Source organism: Rhinolophus sinicus, chromosome 17 (assembly GCF_057876585.1).
Source record: "Rhinolophus sinicus isolate RSI-liver-muscle chromosome 17, RSI-T2T, whole genome shotgun sequence".
NCBI classification, from domain to species: domain Eukaryota; kingdom Metazoa; phylum Chordata; class Mammalia; order Chiroptera; family Rhinolophidae; genus Rhinolophus; species Rhinolophus sinicus.
The window spans coordinates 139423675-139443917 of record NC_142517.1 but is presented as its reverse complement, the minus strand read 5'-3'; the positions used below and the strand labels follow the sequence as shown (position 1 = coordinate 139443917).

Here is a 20243-nt window from a genome sequence, read left to right as displayed (position 1 = left end):
CCTTTTAAAGGACCCGCGCATGGACTTACTCATTGACAGACTCACTCCGACCTCCAGTGCTTGGACAGCAGCTCCAGAGGCACCAGAGACATATGGGGAGAAACTGAGTTGTCTGGATTCAGGATGAGTGCTGGAAGGGCAGCTTTCTCCTGGATGGAGGCGCTCACCAAAGCCATTGTTTCTTTGTCGAGCCCTCCCACTTCCTGGTGTGCAGACACACACAGCCTTTACATCTGAGTCTCCATCAAACTAGCTAATACCATTCATTTGCTCAGTCCTGAGGATTCTGAGACTCCGCCCACCCAAATTCCAGGCCTACCCAAGCTGCTTCCAGTGACTTTTTCATACAAACCACCTGCCTTAGCTCGTGATGCAGACTTTCCTAAAGTCTCTTAAAGGTTCACAAAGCCCAAACAAGCAGCATCTGGCTTCAGCGTGTCTCATTCCTCTGGCTGAGCAGCCCTAAGCCTGGCACTAGCAGCAGGCAGCTTTGGTTCATGGCTTGGCCTCTCAAGGCACCTGCAAGCCCTGTGCAGGTAGCAGTCATCTGGAATTGCTTTATGGCTCATGTCAGATGGACCTGGGCAGGGCACAAACTATGTATGAAATTGGCCTGCAGCAAATCCCCTCTTAGGTAGTCCTGGGGCTGACATGCCCAGTGGCCAGCTTTGAACCACGCAGGAGCATCACCCAGCTTCCTCCAAGGACAACACACCCAAAAGGCAGACTGGGCAGGCACCAGAGCCCCACTAAAGTGAATCCTGCTCCATAGGGTCAGCACCTCTACAATATCTTCTTCACTGTAGTCACAGCCACTCCTCACAACCCAATGTTCAATCCCTCCCATTCAAATGCAAACAGCAACCAAGGCTCAACTCTAACAGGAACACACATGACACCTACACAAGGGACACACTTGGAGCATCCAACTCAAGTGACCAGGGAGACAGAGCCACTGGGCCCCACAGGACACCTACTATGTAAGGCCACTCTACTAAGACTGGAAGACATAGCAGCCTTATCTAATATATAGAAACAAACACAGAGCGGCAGCCAAAATAGAGAGACAAATAAGCACGTCCCAAATAAAACAATAGAGCAAAGTTCCCCATAAAGAAATAAACAAAATGGAGGCAAACAACCTACCAGGTGCAAAGTTCAAAACATTTGTTGCCAGTATGCTCAGTGCTCTCAGGGAGAACTTCAACAAAGAGATGGGAAACATAAAAATGGAGATAGAAAACATGAAAAAGAACCAGTCAGAAATAAAGAATGCAATAACTGAGATGAAGAATACATTACAGAGAATCAACAGTAGATTAGATGAAGCAAAGGATTGAATCAGCAATTTAGAAGATAAGGTAGCAGACAACACCCAATCAAAACAGCAACAACAACAAAAAGAAATGAGAATAGTTTAAGGGGGCTCAAGGACAATATCAAGCATACCAACATTTGCATCACAGGGGTACCAGAATGAGAAAAGAGACAGCAAGCAATTAAAAACCCATTTGAAAAAATAATGATGGAAAACTTCCCTAACCTGGCAAAAGAAATTAATATCCAAGTCCAAGAAGCACAGTGTCTCAAACAAGATGAACTCAAAGAGGCCCACACCAAGACACATTATAATTAAAATGGCAAAGGTTAAAGACAAAGAAAGAATCTTAAAAGCAACAAGAGAAAAGCAGTTATTTTCCTACAAGGGAACTCCCATAAGGGATTGGCAAGAAATATTCAAAGTGATGAAAAATAAGGAACTACAAGCAAGATTATTCTACCTAGCAAATCTATCATTTAGAATTGAAGGACAGATAAAGAGCTTCCCAGACAAAAAAAAAAGCTATAGGAGTTCATCACCACCAAACCAGTATTGCAGGAATGTTAGAGGGATTTCTCTAAGATGGGGGAAAAACGAAAAAAAAAAAAGAAAAAAAATATGAATAATAAAATAGCAATAACTACATTTCCATCAGCAATTACTTTAAATGTAAATGGATTAAATGCTCCAATGAAAGGACTTTGGGTGGTTGAATAGGTAAGAAAACAAGATCCATACATATGTTACCCAGCAGAGACACCCTTTGGATTGAAAGACACACACAGACTGAAAATAAGGGGTAGAAATAGTTATTTCATGAAAATGGAAAAATAAAAATCTGGGTAACAATACTTGTACCAGACAAAATAGACTTTAAAACAAAGGCTATAACAAGAGACAAAGAAGCATCCGGTAATCCTACTTCTGGGTATTTATCTGAAGAAACCCAAAACATTACTTCAAGGGGATATGTTCATCTATATGTTTATTGCAGTATTATTTACAATAGCCAAGATATGAAGGCAATCTGGGTGTCCCTGAATGTATGAATGGATAAAGAAGAGATGGTACATATATACAATGGAATATTAACCATTAGAAAGAATGAAACCTTGTCATCTGCAACAACATGGATGGACCTAGAGAGCATTGTGCTGAGTGTAGTAGGTCAGACAGCAAAAGACAAATGACATATGATTTCACGTATAAGTGGAATCTAAAGAACAAAATAAACAAGCAAACAAAACAGAAACAAATTAATAGCTACAGAAAATGTTTTGATGTTTCCAGATGGGAGGGGGTTTCAGGGTGGGTGAAAAAGGGGTAGGGTTAAGAAGTACACAATTGTTGTTACACGGTATTCATGGGGATATAGGGTATAGCATAAGGAATATAGTCAATAACATGATAATAACTATGTATAGTGCCAGGTGGGTACTAGACAAGTCAGGGAGAATCACTTAATAAGTTATATAAATGTCTACCCACTTTGCCATACACCTGAAACTAATATAAAGTAACATTGAATGTCAACTGTAATTAAAAATTTTAAAAGGCAGGAAGGTGAACGAGAATAAGAGGTTCAAATTTCAAAGTATAATACAAGTCTTGGGGATGTAATATACTGCATGGGGAATATAGTCAATAATATTGTGATAATGTGGTACGGTGTCAGATGGTTGCTGGACTTAAAATGATTACTTCTTTAGGTATATAAATGTTGAGTAAATACGGTGTACACCTGAAACTAATATAATATTGTATGTTAGCTATATTTTAATAAAAATATTTTTAAAAGATGGTTAAAAAAGAAAAGAGAGGAATGAGCAGATCTATACTATGTAGTACAGACAACTTGTGGCAGCATAGAGGACAGAGAGGAAAGGGAGAAAGCAACCAAGGATATGACCTAGGACCTTGCAAGAGATCACATCGGTCCTTACCAGCTTGATTACCAAGGCCAATCAGAGTAACCATTCCCTTGCTATAATCCCAACTTGCTTGCCTCTCTCCCTGCTTTACTGTACTCCCATAAACCATAATAATGGGTCAGTTCAACTCTCTCCTTGCTCTATGTCTGCCCATGGCTGGAGAAAAAACACTGAACCTGCTACTTATTCTTGCCATAAATTCACAAACAAGAACCTTAATGTCAGACAAACATGCAGTACTTTTCTTATCTTACTCTCCTAGATCATTACATTCTTCTCTCTACCCCCAATTCTAATACCTTCTTTGCAGTCCTGCATTTACCTGATTACCGGTGTTCTTACTCCACTGAGAAATGAAGCAGTAAGAAGAGAATTTTCACAAACTCCAAATACCACATCTACCCACCTAACAGCAACCGAAACCATATCGTTCCATCACTAATAATATATGTGTGTCATAGACTAACATAGACATAGTAATAGTTAAACCGGTGTTTCTCTCTATAGTCAACCCTTCCATTTGCATACAAGACACAATCCTCTCTCACTCCAATGTATTGTACCATCAATTCTCTCCTACAAACATTAGTTTTTCCCTCTCTGCATATTTCCACCATTATATAAACATGCTGTTATTTATTCTATCTTAATCTCTCTCTAAACCCTACTTCCCTTTTCAGTTATTACTTTAGCGCTCTTCCCCATTACATAAAATGTCCTTGTAAGTATTGTTCAAATTTGCTGTCATCAATTTTTCTACTCCCATTTTCTCCGAAGCCCACTTGAATAGGTGTTTAGAAATACCATAAACACTGTTTTGTCAAGGTCATTTATTTACAGTATTTTGCCTTGTATAATGCACACCCACATTTTTGGCCCAAACTTTCAGGGGAAAAAATCCTTCATTTTAATTTTTTAATTCAATTTTTATATGTTTACATTTAGGTATTTGTTTTTTTGTATTATAGAGGAATTTTAGAGTTTATTTTTTAACATATTATGGTACAAGAAATTTGATGTAACAAATAATTACAAAACAAAAGAACAGATACAAGGTGTAAGAAATTTTATGTACTGGTAACAAATGTATGATATTTATGCATTATAGAAGGCCAAAACCTCTTCATAGTTGCAAGTTCCTCTTAAGTTCAATAAAACTAATTATTGTATTCCAGGGTATTATTTTGCATATGGATATCGTGATTGATTTCTAGAATTATACTTTTAACTCATAAGCATAAATAATTGAAAACAATATAGATACTGAATTAATACTAACTATGTATAATGTACATCCTTATTTTCCCATCACAAATTTGTGCAAAAAAGTGCACATTATAAATGTCAAAGTATGGAACCTCCACACTGCTATTACCTAGTTAGCAGTTTCTGTCATACTCCAACTGGAAGCACTTTGCTCTCTCAGTTTCCAGGATGCCACACTTTCTTGATTTTCTTTCTACCTCACTCTTCTACCTCCCAGATTCTCTTACTACTTTCTCTTCTTCCCCCAACCTCATAATGCTGGATGTCATAGGACTATTCTCTTTTTGACCTATACTCACTCTTTCTTTTGAAGGTCTCATTTAGGCACATGGCTTTAACTATCATCTATATGTTGACGACTCTCAAATAATCCTTCCAAAATTTAGATTCTACATTCAAATACTTAATTACAGTATTTTGCACCTACAGATATTTATTTAAAAGCTGGGGGCAGTTTAAGATTAGTATAAACCCAAATGCCTACTAAATACTCTCAATACATACTAAGTAATTCTCATTAAACCAAGTTTTCACACCAAAGCTGTTAACATACATTTTTCTCTTCTCCAGATTCCAGCTATGAAAAAGAGAGGAGCTGGGGGGGAGGGGGGAGAAGGGTTAAACTTCCCAGGGGAGAAAATAATTCCTTTCATATGATCCACTATTTTTCCCTTTCCCAAAACACTTCTACAGAAAATGGACTTAGAGTTCTACAGAAACCAACATTTTTTCAAAAAAGAGAGAATCATTCTCACAAGATACTCATTTGCTGACAATCAGAAGAAAAAAAAAAAGAATTAATTTATTGGATGAGAATTCTTTGGTGAAACATAAAGCATGAGAAATTTGCATAGTTGCTATTTAAACAGGCCAGATAATAACACTTTCGAGAAAATAAATGAGAAAGAAAATCCTTTTTAACCACACGGCTGTATATATTTATATAATCTTCAAACTGCAAATCAACTATGAATTACTCATTATTTCAGTATCTATATATTCCAACAGATATTTTTTATTGCCAGAATGTCTTTTTCATATAGTTGAAGTTCAACTGTATCTGCATTTCATACAGTTTTGTTGTCCACATAAATTCCCATTGAAAAATGATGACTATTTAGAAATGTTAAAGAGTTGTTTTTTTTCTAGTTTGGCTGACCAAATTAACAGATGTCTCATATAAGACTTTTTATACTAATTCTTCCTGATGTTAGCAACATTTCAAGTTGAAGATAAAATTACCCTCTGCTACCTCTCAGTTTAAGGAGTTGCTAATCCCTTCTGTACTCAGTTTCTGCATTTGAGATTTTCAAGATCTTCATAACCTTCTCTGTTTCCTCAATGGGAAATACCCAATCTGTTGTCAATTTGAACTAAATAATAAATTGTTGATTTGATCCACACTTTAATGAAAAAGAGCCAAACAGCTCAAAACTTAAGATGCTGATCTTATTATTAAGTATAATTTCTAATAGACTGTGAACATACACACGAAGAGAGATGGAGGCTTCTCGATTATTTAGGTCTTGTTTTCCCAGCTTTAGATAATAAGACCTTATCAGGTCTTCTTGTTCTTTCTTTCAGTCCAATTTTCTTCAAACATTTTGTTAATTTTGATAACAAAACTAATCAAAGAAAAAATGTATAGCACAAAGTTACCATTTCCTTGGGTGTATTTACTAGAAGCTGACATAAAAACCTCACAATAGGAAAGAGGTAAAAAATGTTCGGTAAAGTGAGATAACATTTTAATTATACATACTTAAAATTTTCTATTCATAAATGTCTAAAGGTTTTGGCTACTCTTGAATTTAAGTTTACTCTGTGCTTTCATAGAATTCTCTCATTCCCGTAGGTCACATTTCAACAATAACAAACCAAAAAGTAATGTATTAAATAGTGATCAATGAAATGTTTTAATTTAGGGACAGTGTGAGGTTACCAATTTTTCACAGTTGTCCCCACTTAATTGACTGATGAAGTCTAAATAGACAAGTTTATCCAATCTCAATTAAGTATCATTTGGGGTAGGAAAGGCACAATTGATGTCTGCTTTTCAATAAAGCAGGCTAATAATGTAGGAAATTATTCTGGCCTAATCCTATCAAAAATTACTATAGTCTTCAACTATGGAACTCAAAAAAAAAAAAAAAAAAAAAAATCCATCCCTCTGTACTGGAGAAATAATTATCTGGTCTTTTGGACAACTACCTATGATTTTCAGAAGTTTTGAACAAAAACAAACAAACAACAACAAAAAACACTAGATAATTAGTAAATGAAAATAAACTCATACAGCAATGTCCTCAGTGTCAGGAAGGCAAGATACAAGCAAATCCTAAAAGAAACTCCGGTGGACTTGTCCATGTCAAGTCTCCCTATTACGATGTCCTCAGTACAAGTTCCTGTAGTATTTCATCCTGGCTGGTATGGGACTTGGCCCAGAATCAAACTTTGACCTCAGACATTTCCATAGGAACCTCTTCATGAGGGGGAAATTAAATTTACTAAGATTTTAAAAGATTAAGGGGCTGGACCAAGGTGATAAAGAGTGGGGCATATTTACCAGCAGGGCCTATGGAGTTGGACTGGAGTTAAGATCCTGGGTCTTCATTTACTTGCTCTGTGACCTTGGGCAATTTACACATATACAAATTTGGAATGATAATAGTAAAATATATATCCAATTTTCTGAAGATTAAATGAGATCTAGTCTATAAAGCTCATGTCACAGTGCCTGGCATACATTACACTATCAATAAATATTATTAATAGCATTATTATGGAGCCAAGACTAAACAAATATTTGAGTTTCAACTCTGTGCCAATCAACTCTATCCTTTAATCATGGGTATGGAATGTTAAATAAGACTCATTTCTTGACCTCAAAAAAGACAAGAAGATAAATAAACAGATTAACTATAAAGCACCAAATTAATTGCTATGTGAAAGGTTAGCACAGAATCTTCTGGGGACAGAAGGGTGTAAGGGAATATTTTCTGAATAAAATGAAATCTATGCCGAAACACAGTATTAGATTCTGTGGATAGTCACCAAAAATATGGCTCTGACCCTTAAGGACTTAGTGGAGTCTCAGTCAACTTAAGTCTCAACTCAGGCTTTCTGGTTTCAAGATCACTGTAATTTGAATAAAATATGCGAAAAATCACACTCAATCCCTACAGTTCTTCCAATCTCTCTCCAACCATATATTCTCTCATTTCTCTCTAAATCCTAGTAGCCATAAAATAGTATCGTATGGGGAGAAAAAAACCAAAAATAATCAGTAGTTAAAAGTAGTGTGTCAACTCTCATTTCTCAATAGGATTTCCTTCATGTACAAATGAGTAATAGACTGTGGACCCAGGAACATCTGCAAGGAAATGCCAGTGTGGCATATAATTTACTCTCAGGCTCTAAAATTATTTTCTCAGTATTTCTAATATCATTAATATATTAATCATAATTAAATTCTTATGAATGTGGAGTAGGTAAAAACACCTTGGTATGTCTCAAAATTATATTTGATGAGTAATGTGTAAAATATATCCCCCCACACCTGTGGAATTCCAACTAGAAAATAAAACTGGTAGTAGCAATTGTAGATTAACATTCAACAATTACCTTACATTTATTAGATCTTTTAAATGTTTTATTAAAATTGAAACAACCAATATTTGCTCATGTTTCATTAAATCCCATTTTCAATGTTCGGCTCAAACCTAGTGATAAAGCAGGGTCCTTTGAGCTTAGTGGTAATATCGTCTAAGCCTGAAAATAACAGGAAAGACTTCAGAGTCAACATCTCTTTGGTCTAAGGTAACAAGAATACCTGCATAATTACTCAAAATTGTAATACTAATAAAACATGAATAAAGAACCACTTACAGTTCATCCGGTATGAATTATTTTAAGCATGTCTAATAAAAGAAAGCTTTAAAAGAGCATTAGAAGAATTTATTTAATTGCAATGTGTGCAGGGTAGTGTTATATTATGTACCTGTGGCTTTTCAAAATCACACACAGTCTTGTGCTTAATGTGTATAATCAAACAAGAAAATAATAAAACTGGAAACTATTCTTCAATGGTAAATGTTTGCCCACTGAGCTGTCAATTGTGGATAGATTCATGATTGATCAGAATAATACACAATGGCGCAGTGTAATTCTTTAGTGTGATGTTGTAAAATGGAGTATTGCTTCTGTTATTTTATCCAGTTTGCTTTTATATGACAGGGTTTATTGTGCGTTATGTTGTAGCTCATTCCTCTGCTCACAATGCCTACTGATGTGTAATTATGACTTGTCTGAACTGTAAGAAGGAACAGTAAGTGAAAGGAAATCTGCAAGCACGCTTGATTTATGAGTCTTGATACTATATTACAGTCCTAATCTGCTTGCTTAACTTCGCTTCGGGCTAACTTACTGTATAACATGCTTACGATTAGCACTACAGCAAGTTGTGGAAGATTTACTCTGAAGGAGCTACTAGACTTTTTTTTTTTTTTTTTTTTTTTTTAATGATTTAGTCATTTCAGTTACAGGTAAGGCAATAAATTATTTCTTTTATAAAGACCGCGTGTCAAGGAATGACCATTACAAAGACATTTTTATGGTAACAAAGAACAATGCAGGAAATGTTTTCTCCATGTTAAATATCATAATGTTATTGGTTGTGTTTTATGATGAAACCGGCTATGTTCCCTTTTTCTTCTTCTTTCCATATACTGTAGCTTTTGCCTGGTGCTACAATTGCACTATAAGAATATCTATTTTGATCTAGGGCATCTGATTTTTTGCAAGAGTAGCCAAAAATAGAAATTACTATGGATGAGCAAATGAAAGCAAACCCATAAAGCAATGACCTCAGTGTCAGGAAGGAAAGATGTAAGCAAATTTGCCTTTTTTAATCACCATTCACAAAGACAGATACAGCTGGAGTTAAGCACCACAGTATTGTTATTGAATCCTAGCATACTCAATTCACATGCTTTTAGTAAATTAAAGTTATAAATTACCCTTTGTTTCCTCAGATCCACTCTAAATCACCAATAAGAAAAATACTCTTCCCCAAAGCTTATTTGTGACCAGGTTTGTTAAATGCCTAGGAGGAAAAAAAAAAAAAAAAAAAAAAAAACTTGAAAAATTAACTGTAGCTCATACTTTGGCATGAAATAAACAGCTTTGATTGTGTATAAGGACATGCAAGCATCTCTGAGTCATTACAGAACTATCTTTAAACAATACTCCGATGAATATTCCAGATTTATAAAAAATCCTATTATTTATATGATTTTCTTTTGTCTTTTGTTCAGCTTTGATTCTGTTTATGTATCTTCTATTTCTACTAAATATGTCTTCTCTAATCAACAATACATGGGTTTTTGGATCCAATGAACTGAAATATAAATTATTAACTGATTATTTCATGATAAAAAAAAAAAAAAAAGTTCCAGAAGAGTCTCATGGAATTATACCCATGGCGGACAACAGAAGGGCTGTGATTGTGAACACAAGTATCCTCAAGCTTACACAACTTCGCAAAAGTTAGTCAGAACAATGATCTTTTATAATGAACAATACACCCTATTACATGCTGAATTTGTAAGAAATACTTTTGCAATATTTTTGGTCATTCATGCTGAATAATTAGCTCATTTTCTATTTCTCAGCACAAAAAGTCGGTTTTATTTTGGACCTCTTGAGGTGAAGTCATGCTAAGAACCCAGCAATTGCTATAATATCATTTAGTAAATGTGTGACTGACGAGGGGGATTTTACTCATTGCCAGAATGTGCAGATGATGTTTACTGAACTAAAGGTCTAAGTAGTGGGAGATAGCCCTCAATACGCACTTCCTCTACCAATTATCATATTAAACTTGATTCTTAGCCATTTGAATGGATTGTAGTTGGAAACCAAAATGGTTTATGTGCACTGTGAATTGAAGTCAACTTCTTTTAATTTGGTGCTATGAACTGTTTCTTTAATGGTTCAACTATCAATGGAAAATGAAGAATGGGACTGCATACCATTAGAATGAGCCCATAAACCATGTAATGTTCTCACTACACCAAATATTTCAAGGCTGGCATAGTTCACACGCAGAGACAACAACAAATCTCCTCTATGCAACCCTCCTAATCAGTAAGAACATCATTCTCTTGAATGGATGGGTCTAAAAGCACAGTTATCAGTTATTCTGATGATAACATCATGAAAAAAAAATAAAGTAAAAGTGCTCTGGGTAGTAACTGTTGGTTAGCATATTTTCAATGATAATCTCTCCTCTCTCACACCCAATGAAGCTGCATATAGACAGTCTCAAGTGACCATATATTAACTACAACTCAAGGCATACCTTATTAATTTACTTGAAATGGTGATATATTTAGGTATCTCAAACCATCAATATGTTTCTGTCTTTCATGAGCTAAAATATCTAATTATAGTCTCTGTACTCAAGAGCTTGGGTCTGATTCCACAGTCTTTACTCAGGCAAACATCCCATTGACATCAATGCTTAACACAATTAGGTTGTCATACTGCTTAGGAGGCTTTCCTTGGTGAAAACACACACCATGCATATATTTGCAATAGTCCTTATATCATCAGGCAAAAACAACTTCATCAAGTGAAAAATTTGAATATTGCCCCAAATTGTTCTTTCAGAAGATAATTAAGATATCCCTACTTTTCTTCTAGTAAGATATCTCAATAGAAAAATTTGAAGTATCAAGATACAAGACAGCAAAGCATTCTCTGGCTGACAATCGCACTATACAGGAATAAATGAATTGCCAACCTTAGAAAAGTCATCTTACTCAGATGTTTTATTAGCAAGCATTGGTATGTTCTCTCCACAAGAGCCTTTGATGAGATATCAGAAAATCTGGATTCAGTTCCATTCTCCATTACATATTTCTAAATCTTTGACATAAGTCATTTCATATTCATTATCTTTTAAAAGGTCATAATAATTGCCTTAAATGCAACATTTTGTGAAAATTAAAAAGCAAAACAGTGGAAAATTTGTAAAAAATGATATATATATATATATATATATATATATATATATATATATATCGTAATAATGTATGTTTGTATTATCATCATCGGTACCATGATCATTACCCCAGCTCTTGCCCATTTTATCATCATCTCACTGGGCTTCATCTCAAACTGCTGCCATTAAATAATGTTGTCATCACAGCAGCCACCCATCTGATTTCCCAAACCCTACCCAAATCCATCTCCGGTTACAGCATGTACAAAGTAATGTTACTTAGAGGCTTCAGTGTCTCCAACTAAACTCCCAAACTGCATTCCCTCCCTAAAATACCTAAGTTTTATTACTCATTTATGGCAACAAACTACCACACCTGAAAGAGTCTCTTCTCCACCATTCTTACTCAACTCCTTTAGAGGGGAATTTAAAACCTACATCCTTTGAGAAAACTTTCCCAATTAATGGAGATTTGTTATGCCATTTGCGTTATCCCGTGTCACCTAATCAAGTCTAAGCCCTGTGTATAAACACCGATAGCAGCTTATGAATCCAATATTAATTTTTGTTTCTCCCTACTCAATTTGTTATTTGATGTGTATTATAGTCATGCCTGCATTTTTGTTAAGTCTCAAAGACTAAATAAAGAACTAAGACTAACCATGCTTCAGGAGCATGTCATATTAAGTGGATCTGTGTATTTCCAGTACATGCTGGATTTTCTTTTCATGATAATTACTTGATGACAAGACATATTTATTAGAAAATAATTAGATAACAATAATGTTGGGGTTGACGTCTGCAAATAAAACATATTAAGTTCTTGGCATCAGAAACTGATAATTTAAAGAGATAAATTATACAGGTGAAAATATTATAAAACTGTGTGCCATAGACTTTTTTTTTTTTTTTCAACAAAACAATTGAAAATAGCATTACAAACTGGAGGCTTACATTTTAGCAATACAAAGTAAAGTTCAGGCTATTCCAGGAAGAAGATGAATAAAAAAAATCTAGTTACACACAAAGCAAATATTTACTATATCATAATGGAATACAAATACCATACTTTTATACAGGAAAAAAAAGTATGGCTTTCTACTCAGGAAATATATAATATTTATGGTGAGGCATGTGTTTGTCATATGGTTTTACTGAGGATGGTGGTCATTAGCATCAGTGTCTATGTGAAAGTAATTCCGTGCTGAGTACTTACCTTAGTGGCTTGCCGCAAAACAGACCTCCTTATGCCTGCCATTCTTATTCTCAGTGTGTGCCCCTGTACCAGCTGTCTGTCTTCTGTACCTATTCCTATGCATTTGAGCATCACACCTGTCTCCTGGGCTCCTCTTGCTGTTAAGAAAAAGGGACATGTAATTATAGTCCTAAAAGGTAAGAAAGAAAAAAAAAAGACTTTTGCTGTGTTGTTGTTTTGTTTTTCACATTTTCCCCCCCAAACAACTACTTGTACTCAGGTCACCACCTTATGCCCAAACTTAGAGAAAAACTTTGGTGCATGGTGTGTGTGCGTGCACGCGCTTGTATGTGTGCAATAAAGCTTTTTTGAAGATAAAAAGTGGGTCTTTCTCAGTTATAAATCAACAAGGCCAAACACAAAGCTGTTGCATGTAGTAGGCACATAAAACATTTTTATTGAAAAAATGAAGTAATTTAATTGATCTTAAACTTTCTTTCTATTCTATGTTATGCTGACTTTGTTCCACACTAACAGTATGAGAAATCAATGGCTGATAGAACTTTTTATCAGTTCCATACTAGTGGGGTTAAAGACTTCGTGGTTCCTCTGCATATAGGATATGATTCAAAGATGAAATGTTCAAACAGAACATCTTCCTTTCACCTATTTTAATTCTTTTAAGGAAACTTACTAGTCAAAATCTCTTTAGAAAAGATTTAGAGTGAAATAAATATCCACATGCTTTAAAAATAATATTTATGGCTATATGTGTGATGGTTATGCCAAAACTCTAATTTAATTACACATCTTTTATCATCGGTCTCAGCATTATCTTTAACTAAGAAGGGCATATTTTTCAATAGTATCTCTTTGGTCGATTGGTTTCAATAGTAAGCATGCTAAAATAATCTTTGTATGTTGTGCCATCCAAAATCTTCCCAAAGTCTCCCTTGATCAAAATATACTGCTGCTTAAATATGTTCGGCAACATGGACTCTACCTATTTGCATTATGTCAAATGAACTGGATCATTCCAATATGGTGTCACATGTGCATAGAAGCCTGTAGCATTTTATAACAGGTGTTGAGGAAATGTACTTGACAGAGATATTGACAGTAAGGTCATCTGTAAGCATAAACACTGAAAATATCAAGAAAAGTATATAGTCATTAGTGGCATGAGAGGAGAAAAAAACAATACATAGGTGGAATCAGCTGTGGCCTCCCCAAAACACATTCCTTGTTAATCAATAGAGTGTCTAATTTTCATGAGTTATTTTTATTCTGATTTTATGAACACATTAAATTCTACTGTCACTACCTTCTACATATTTTTTCAGAACATATTTAAATATACCTGCTCAGTTTAAGAACAAAACATGAAAAATAAAAATACAAAACACAAACACACAGAGATATATATATTCATTTTTTTTCCACAATTCTCTGTCTCTCTCTCTGTCTCTCTCTCTCTCTCTCTCTCTCTCTCTCTCTCTCTCTCTCATTCATTCATTCATTCATTCTCAAATACAGAGAAAGAGAGACAGGTCTGAGACAGAGGGAGATCATTACATAGCAAAAAGTAAAACTTACAAAGACAAAGGAAATACTTGAAGCAACGTAGAATGATTGTTTTCTTAATGTTGTCAGCATGCATTTACTTCCATTAGAACATTTAGAACATTCTGCTTGGTATTTGGTTATTGATATATATGTCTATCACTAGATAATACACATCTTCTAATTTACTTCTAAATTCTTAGTAAGACCTAAAATAATGCCATTGAATATAGTATATATATTTGATAAATATATGTCCCAACTGAATCTTACATTGTAATTCTAAGTTTAGTCAATCTATCAAGGAAATGCTGATTGTGTAAAGGTTTATTCATGACTTAGTAAGGATATGTTCAGAGGAAAGATCTTAATTATGATGTAATTTTGTGACAGTTAGCCTCGAGTATTAATATGACAATTTTATTGTATTAATGAAGAACTAATGGAAACAGAACTAGTAATAAATTCTACCATTTGTGTCCTAAAATGGGTGCCTTTATATAATATTTTAAGTATATAGTCATAAAAAGCAATAAAAAGTATGGACCTGAAAATAAAATCTTAGCTCTATTAAGTACAAATGAATTTTAAAATATAGTTGTAAAGTATAATACCACAATGTCATAAAATGATTATATCTCTATCTCTATCTCTCTCTCTCTCTATAGATATAGATATAGATATGGATATGGATATGGATATGGATATGGATATGGATATAGATATAGATAGATATAAAGGTCTTTTCGGTTGTTTTAAATAAATTTCAGAAATGTTTTCCAGTTCTCAGTGAGGCAAGCATTCCAATTTTCTGCAATATTAGCAGGGGTTACTAATGATGGCTAATTTTTGCCTGTAGTATTTCCTTCAATCTGCTTGTGCAATTTCAGTTTTTCTGGTGGCAGCAGCATTTGTAAATTTTCTGGTCACTAAGCACTCAAGTACAACTGTAAGTGGTCAGTTTGCAATTGGCCAATATGGAGGAAATATAGAAAAAAGAATGCTCACATATATTTATAAATAAATGTCCATAACAATCGTGAAAGCTCTATGTGCACAAAAGTTTTTTTGTGTGTTTTTTTTCTGTCTACTACATTACTTTGTTTTGAAAAACTAGATATTTATAAGAAAAATATGTTTCTTTACTTTAAGAGGATGAAACCATATATTTTGAAAGAGCTTTATTATATTCTGTGTTTGACAAACATTTTACTCTCAATGATTACCCTTTTTCCCATTTATGTTTATTTATTTTAAATTTAAAAAGTGCTACTTAAATTACAATAAAATACAAAATGGTATCTTCTCATTATTTATTTTACAAGTCAAATATTTCAAATAATAACACATCAGAGATTAGAATAATCTTTTTAAAATCTGATATTTTTATGACACATTTGTCAAGGCATAGCATAGATGACATGAAAGTGCAAGCTGCTCAACATGTAGAACTTCAATAATTTAAATATTTTCACAGAGACTATTTAGTAAAACTAAAACTGTACCATATTTTAAACTTAAGGAAAGCTGATACGAATCCATTTTAATTATCACACAGTCATACCAAATTAAATCATTGCCCAAAGACCTTCACAGTACCTTTTGGTGAGTCCACATAAGGAAAGGTTAAGCTCCACAAGAGAGCCATGTCACAGAGCAACTTGAGCAACTTATTTTGTAAAAATAAGGCCCTGATTCCTGGAGAACGGCTGTCATCATTCCATGCACGGCAGACCCATTGCAGAAGAAACTAGATTCCTCTGTAAAGCATGCAGACTAAAGAACCTCAAAATACCAGATACTCTAAGACGGTCAGAAACCATGTGAATGAATGAGAGATGTTCAGTTTCTGGATAATTCACAGATCAGCTTTTATCCAAATTGCTTAGCACTTTTCAAAGATGACATTCCATGCATATGCTTAGACTGTGTGTATGTCACTTTCATTTAAATTGTGTTCAACTGAGAAATTGTAAGTGTACATTATTTGTCTGAGAGGAACTCTAAACTCATAGGGCTTTGGTGAAACCGAGGTGCCAAATTAGCTTTAAAAATACCTCACATTATGGCTTAATTTAATGTTTTCATTGAAATCCAATCATGTTGGCGATCATTCAATAAGCTACAGAAATCATAGATGATGAATATGGGGATATTACAAATGAAGGAAACTTGCCAACCGAAGGAAAACACAATGGCTATTTTTAACTAAGCAGAGTGCAAATGTTAACTTTGGCTTCCTATTACTAAAAATTACACACCTGGATTCCCATACACTCCCCATTTGTTTGAAGGGGTTCTATGTTGCATATTTGAGAGATACTATAAATGATAATCCTAACGTGACAGAGACATAGCAGAGCATCAGAGAGCATAGAATGTCCTTGGTGTTATTTAGGAAGAGGGTTCCTTCTGTGCAGCAGTGACACCCCTCTAGGAGCACAACTTAGCTACAGATGGTGCCTTCAGAAGCAAATACATATGCCACTTTCCTGAGTCAGGGGCTGTCCTGCTCCAAGGTCTGGTGTGTGGAGCATGGTGTAGTCTGGATTTCAACCCTCATTTTCTCCCTCTGCTTAATGATTTTTTTTTTTTCTGCTACACAAAAATTGCACAACTTTAAAAGGTGGTCTTGGAGACCAAAATAATAACATCTTCCCAACTGCTTACCAGTTTCTGTCTTCTAAGTAAGACTCTTTGTGGTGCCCAGTTCTGAGCCCTGAAAGAAAATTGGAGAAGTTAAATTGATTAACATTAGAAGGAATATCAAGGTAAATCTAGAAAAAGAGGGGGAAAAAAAAAAAAAGGTATTTTGGTGGAAAGAAAGGTCCCAAAGGTACAAAAAGGGTGTGAGAGAAGAGGGAGGAGTAAAATGGTAATCAAAACAAAATAAAACAACAAAAAAAAAAACATTGAGTCTCATCAAGTAGCAAATGACATTGCCAAAATGGGATAATTTGCCAGGGACTATTTAGAGAGGTGTGGTTGGATTGCAGGGGAAGAGCCAGGAAGAGTACAAGAACTCAGTGCTGACACTGTCAGAGAAGTAATTCACCCCTGGACCCAAAGGGAGCAGAGCAGAAGAGGGGGAGTACAAAATACAGGACCCAGGCTGCTTTAGGAAGGACAGAACTTATATATTTTGGATATTAGCCCCTTATCAGAGGTGTTGCTTGCAAAAATCTTCTCCCATTCGGTTGGTTGCCTCTTTATTTTGTCAATGGTTTCTTTTGCTGTGCAGAAGATTTTTAGTTTGATATAGTCCCATTCATTTATTTTAGCTTTTACTTCCCTTGACTTTGTGCTCAAACTCATTAAATCCTCTTTGAACCCAAAGTCCATAAGTTTAGTACCTATGTTTTCTTCTGTGCAGTTTATTGTTTCAGGTCTTATGTTTAGGTCTTTGATTCATTTTGAGTTAATTTTGGTATATGGTGACAGAAATCTAGTTTCATTCTTCTGCCTGTGGCTTTCCAATTTTCCCAGCACCATTTTTGAAGAGGCTGTCTTTTCTCCATTGTATGTTTTTGGCTTCTTTGTCAAAAATTATCTGTCCATATTTATGTGGGTTAATTTCTGGGTTCTCAATTATATTCCATTGGTCTGTGTGTCTGTTTTTCTGCCTATACCATGCTGTTTTGATTAGTGTTGCCCTGTAGTACAAGCTAAAGTCAGGGAGTGTGATACCTCCAGTATTGTTCTTTTTTCCTTAGGCTTGCTTTGGCTATTTGGGGTCTTTTGTGGTTCCATACAAATCTGATGATTTTTTGTCCTATTTCATTAAAAAATGCCATGGGGATTTTGATGAGGATTGTATTAAATCTGTATATTGCTTTGGGTAATATGGCCATTTTAACTATGTTGATTCTTCCAACCCATGAACACAGAATGTCTTTCCATTTCTTTGTGTTGATCCAGCAGTCCATCTCTTGGGCATCTACAAAAACCCCTGAAAACATTTATTCATAAAGATATATATGCTCAGATGTTCATTGCAGCTTCATTTTTGGTGGCCAAGTCATGGAAACAACCAAAGTGTCCTTCAATAGATGATTGAATAAAGAAGTTATGGTATATATACACAATAAAATACTATTCTGCCATAAGAAAAGATGAAATAGTGCCATTTGTGACATGGATGGATCTTGAAACAATAATGCTAAGAGAAATAAGACAGACAGAAAAAGTCGAGAACCATATGATTTCACTGATATGTGGTATACAAAACTGAAAACAACAAAGGAACAATATAAACAAATGAAGAAACAAAAACTCAGGGACAATTGATTAGTGGTGACCAGAGGGTAGGGGGAGGAGGTGGAAGATGAGAGTAAAAGGAATCAAATATATGGTGACAGAGGGAGAACTGACCCTCTATAACACATTGTGTGGGTGGTGAACACACAATGTGATATATAGATGATGTATGACAGAATTGTACACCTGAAACCTGTGTAAATCTACTAACACTTGTCACCCCAATAAACTTTAATTTAAAAAAATAAGGTGGGTAGAACCTTCTGTTAATTGATACAGCCATGTAGTTTGTTTGAGATAACCTTACAGGGAGGTAGGTAAGAAATATTAACCTAACTTCACTCTCCTTCCTTCCAATCTCGAGAGATTGCTTCTCATTTGTCCCACTGAAAAACAAACAAACAAACAAAAAAAAGCCTGTGGAGGGGATCCACATCAGTCAGGCTTCCAGGCTAGAGCAGGGTGGAGTAGCTTATTCCACCAGACTGAAGCTTGCTTGTTTATTTGTTTTAGTGTTGGGGGAATTGAAGGGAGTTGGGAGAATGGGGGCACTACCATATGTGTAAGACACGGTAAAGAACTAAATGAAGATAATTTTTAGGATCTATCATTGTCAGTTGTGTGATTCTTCCCTTAGTTATCTGCTGCTTATCTAACAAATTAGCCCCCAAACTCAGCAGCTTAAAACAGCAAATGTTTAGTATCTTAGAGTTTCTATGGCCATGAATCCTGTCTTGGCTTACCGGAGTGCCTCTGCCCAGGGTCTCTCACACGACTACATTAAAGTACAGGCCTGGGCTGCAATCATCTCCAGACTTGACTGGGGGAACATCTGCTGTCAAGCTCAATCACGTGGCTTTTGGCAGGCTTTTGAAGATCCATTTCTAAGGTGACTCACGTGGCTGTTCATGGGTCTCAGACTTTTGCTGCCAGTTGGCTGGAGATACCCATTTTTGCTGTCTGGGCCTTTATGTAGGGCTACTCATAACAGAAGCTGCTGTCCCCCAAATAAAGGCAAAGAAAGACAGAAACAAGAAACAGAGAAGTCAGATCTTTTTTAAGCTAATCCATAAGTGACATACCATCAGTATTTTTTTTAATTGAAAAATTTTTACTGAGATAATTGTAGAATCACATCTAAGAAATTAAACAGAGAGATCCCATGTACCCTTTCTCCAGTTTCCCCCAATGGTGATATCTTGTAAAATTTCACATCCAGGATGTTCACATTGATATAATTCATCAATCTTATGCAGAGTGTTCAATTTCATTTGTACTTGATTATGAGTTTAATTCCTTACAATTTTATCACATGTGTACATTTGCATATCTACCACCATTGTCAAGATACTGAAGTTATCTACACAATTATCTTTCATATTGTCCTTTTATAATCATACCCATTTCTTTCTCCCCCTCCTACTCTGCCCCTAACCCTTGACACTCCCCAATATGTTCTCCATTTCTGTAATTTTGTCATTTTAAAATTATTATATAAATGGAACCATACAGTACGCAGCATTTTAAGGACCGACTTTTTTCACTCAGCAAAATTCTCTGGAGACTCATCCAAGTTGTGTGTATCAATGTCTTGTTCTTCTGTATGATGACTTATATTCCATGGTAGGCATGTGACACTGTTTGTCTAATCATCCACCTGCTGAAGGACATTTGGGCTGATGCAACTTTTTCACTATTTCTAAA

At 35.1% G+C, this 20243-nt stretch overlaps 1 long non-coding RNA gene across 1 annotated transcript in view; it reads right to left on the bottom strand.

Annotated features, from left to right (window-relative positions):
* Positions 1–19528, bottom strand: part of LOC148754856 (uncharacterized) — an 80332-nt gene extending 60804 nt beyond the window's left edge. Inside the window, exons 1-3 of the long non-coding RNA XR_016019816.1 lie at positions 19283–19528; positions 16953–17001; positions 12741–12877 (exon numbers count right to left, since the gene is read on the bottom strand). This is a non-coding gene — a long non-coding RNA (uncharacterized LOC148754856). The remainder of the gene's footprint in view (positions 1–12740; positions 12878–16952; positions 17002–19282) is intronic.
* Between the last annotated feature and the right edge of the window lie 715 nt (positions 19529–20243).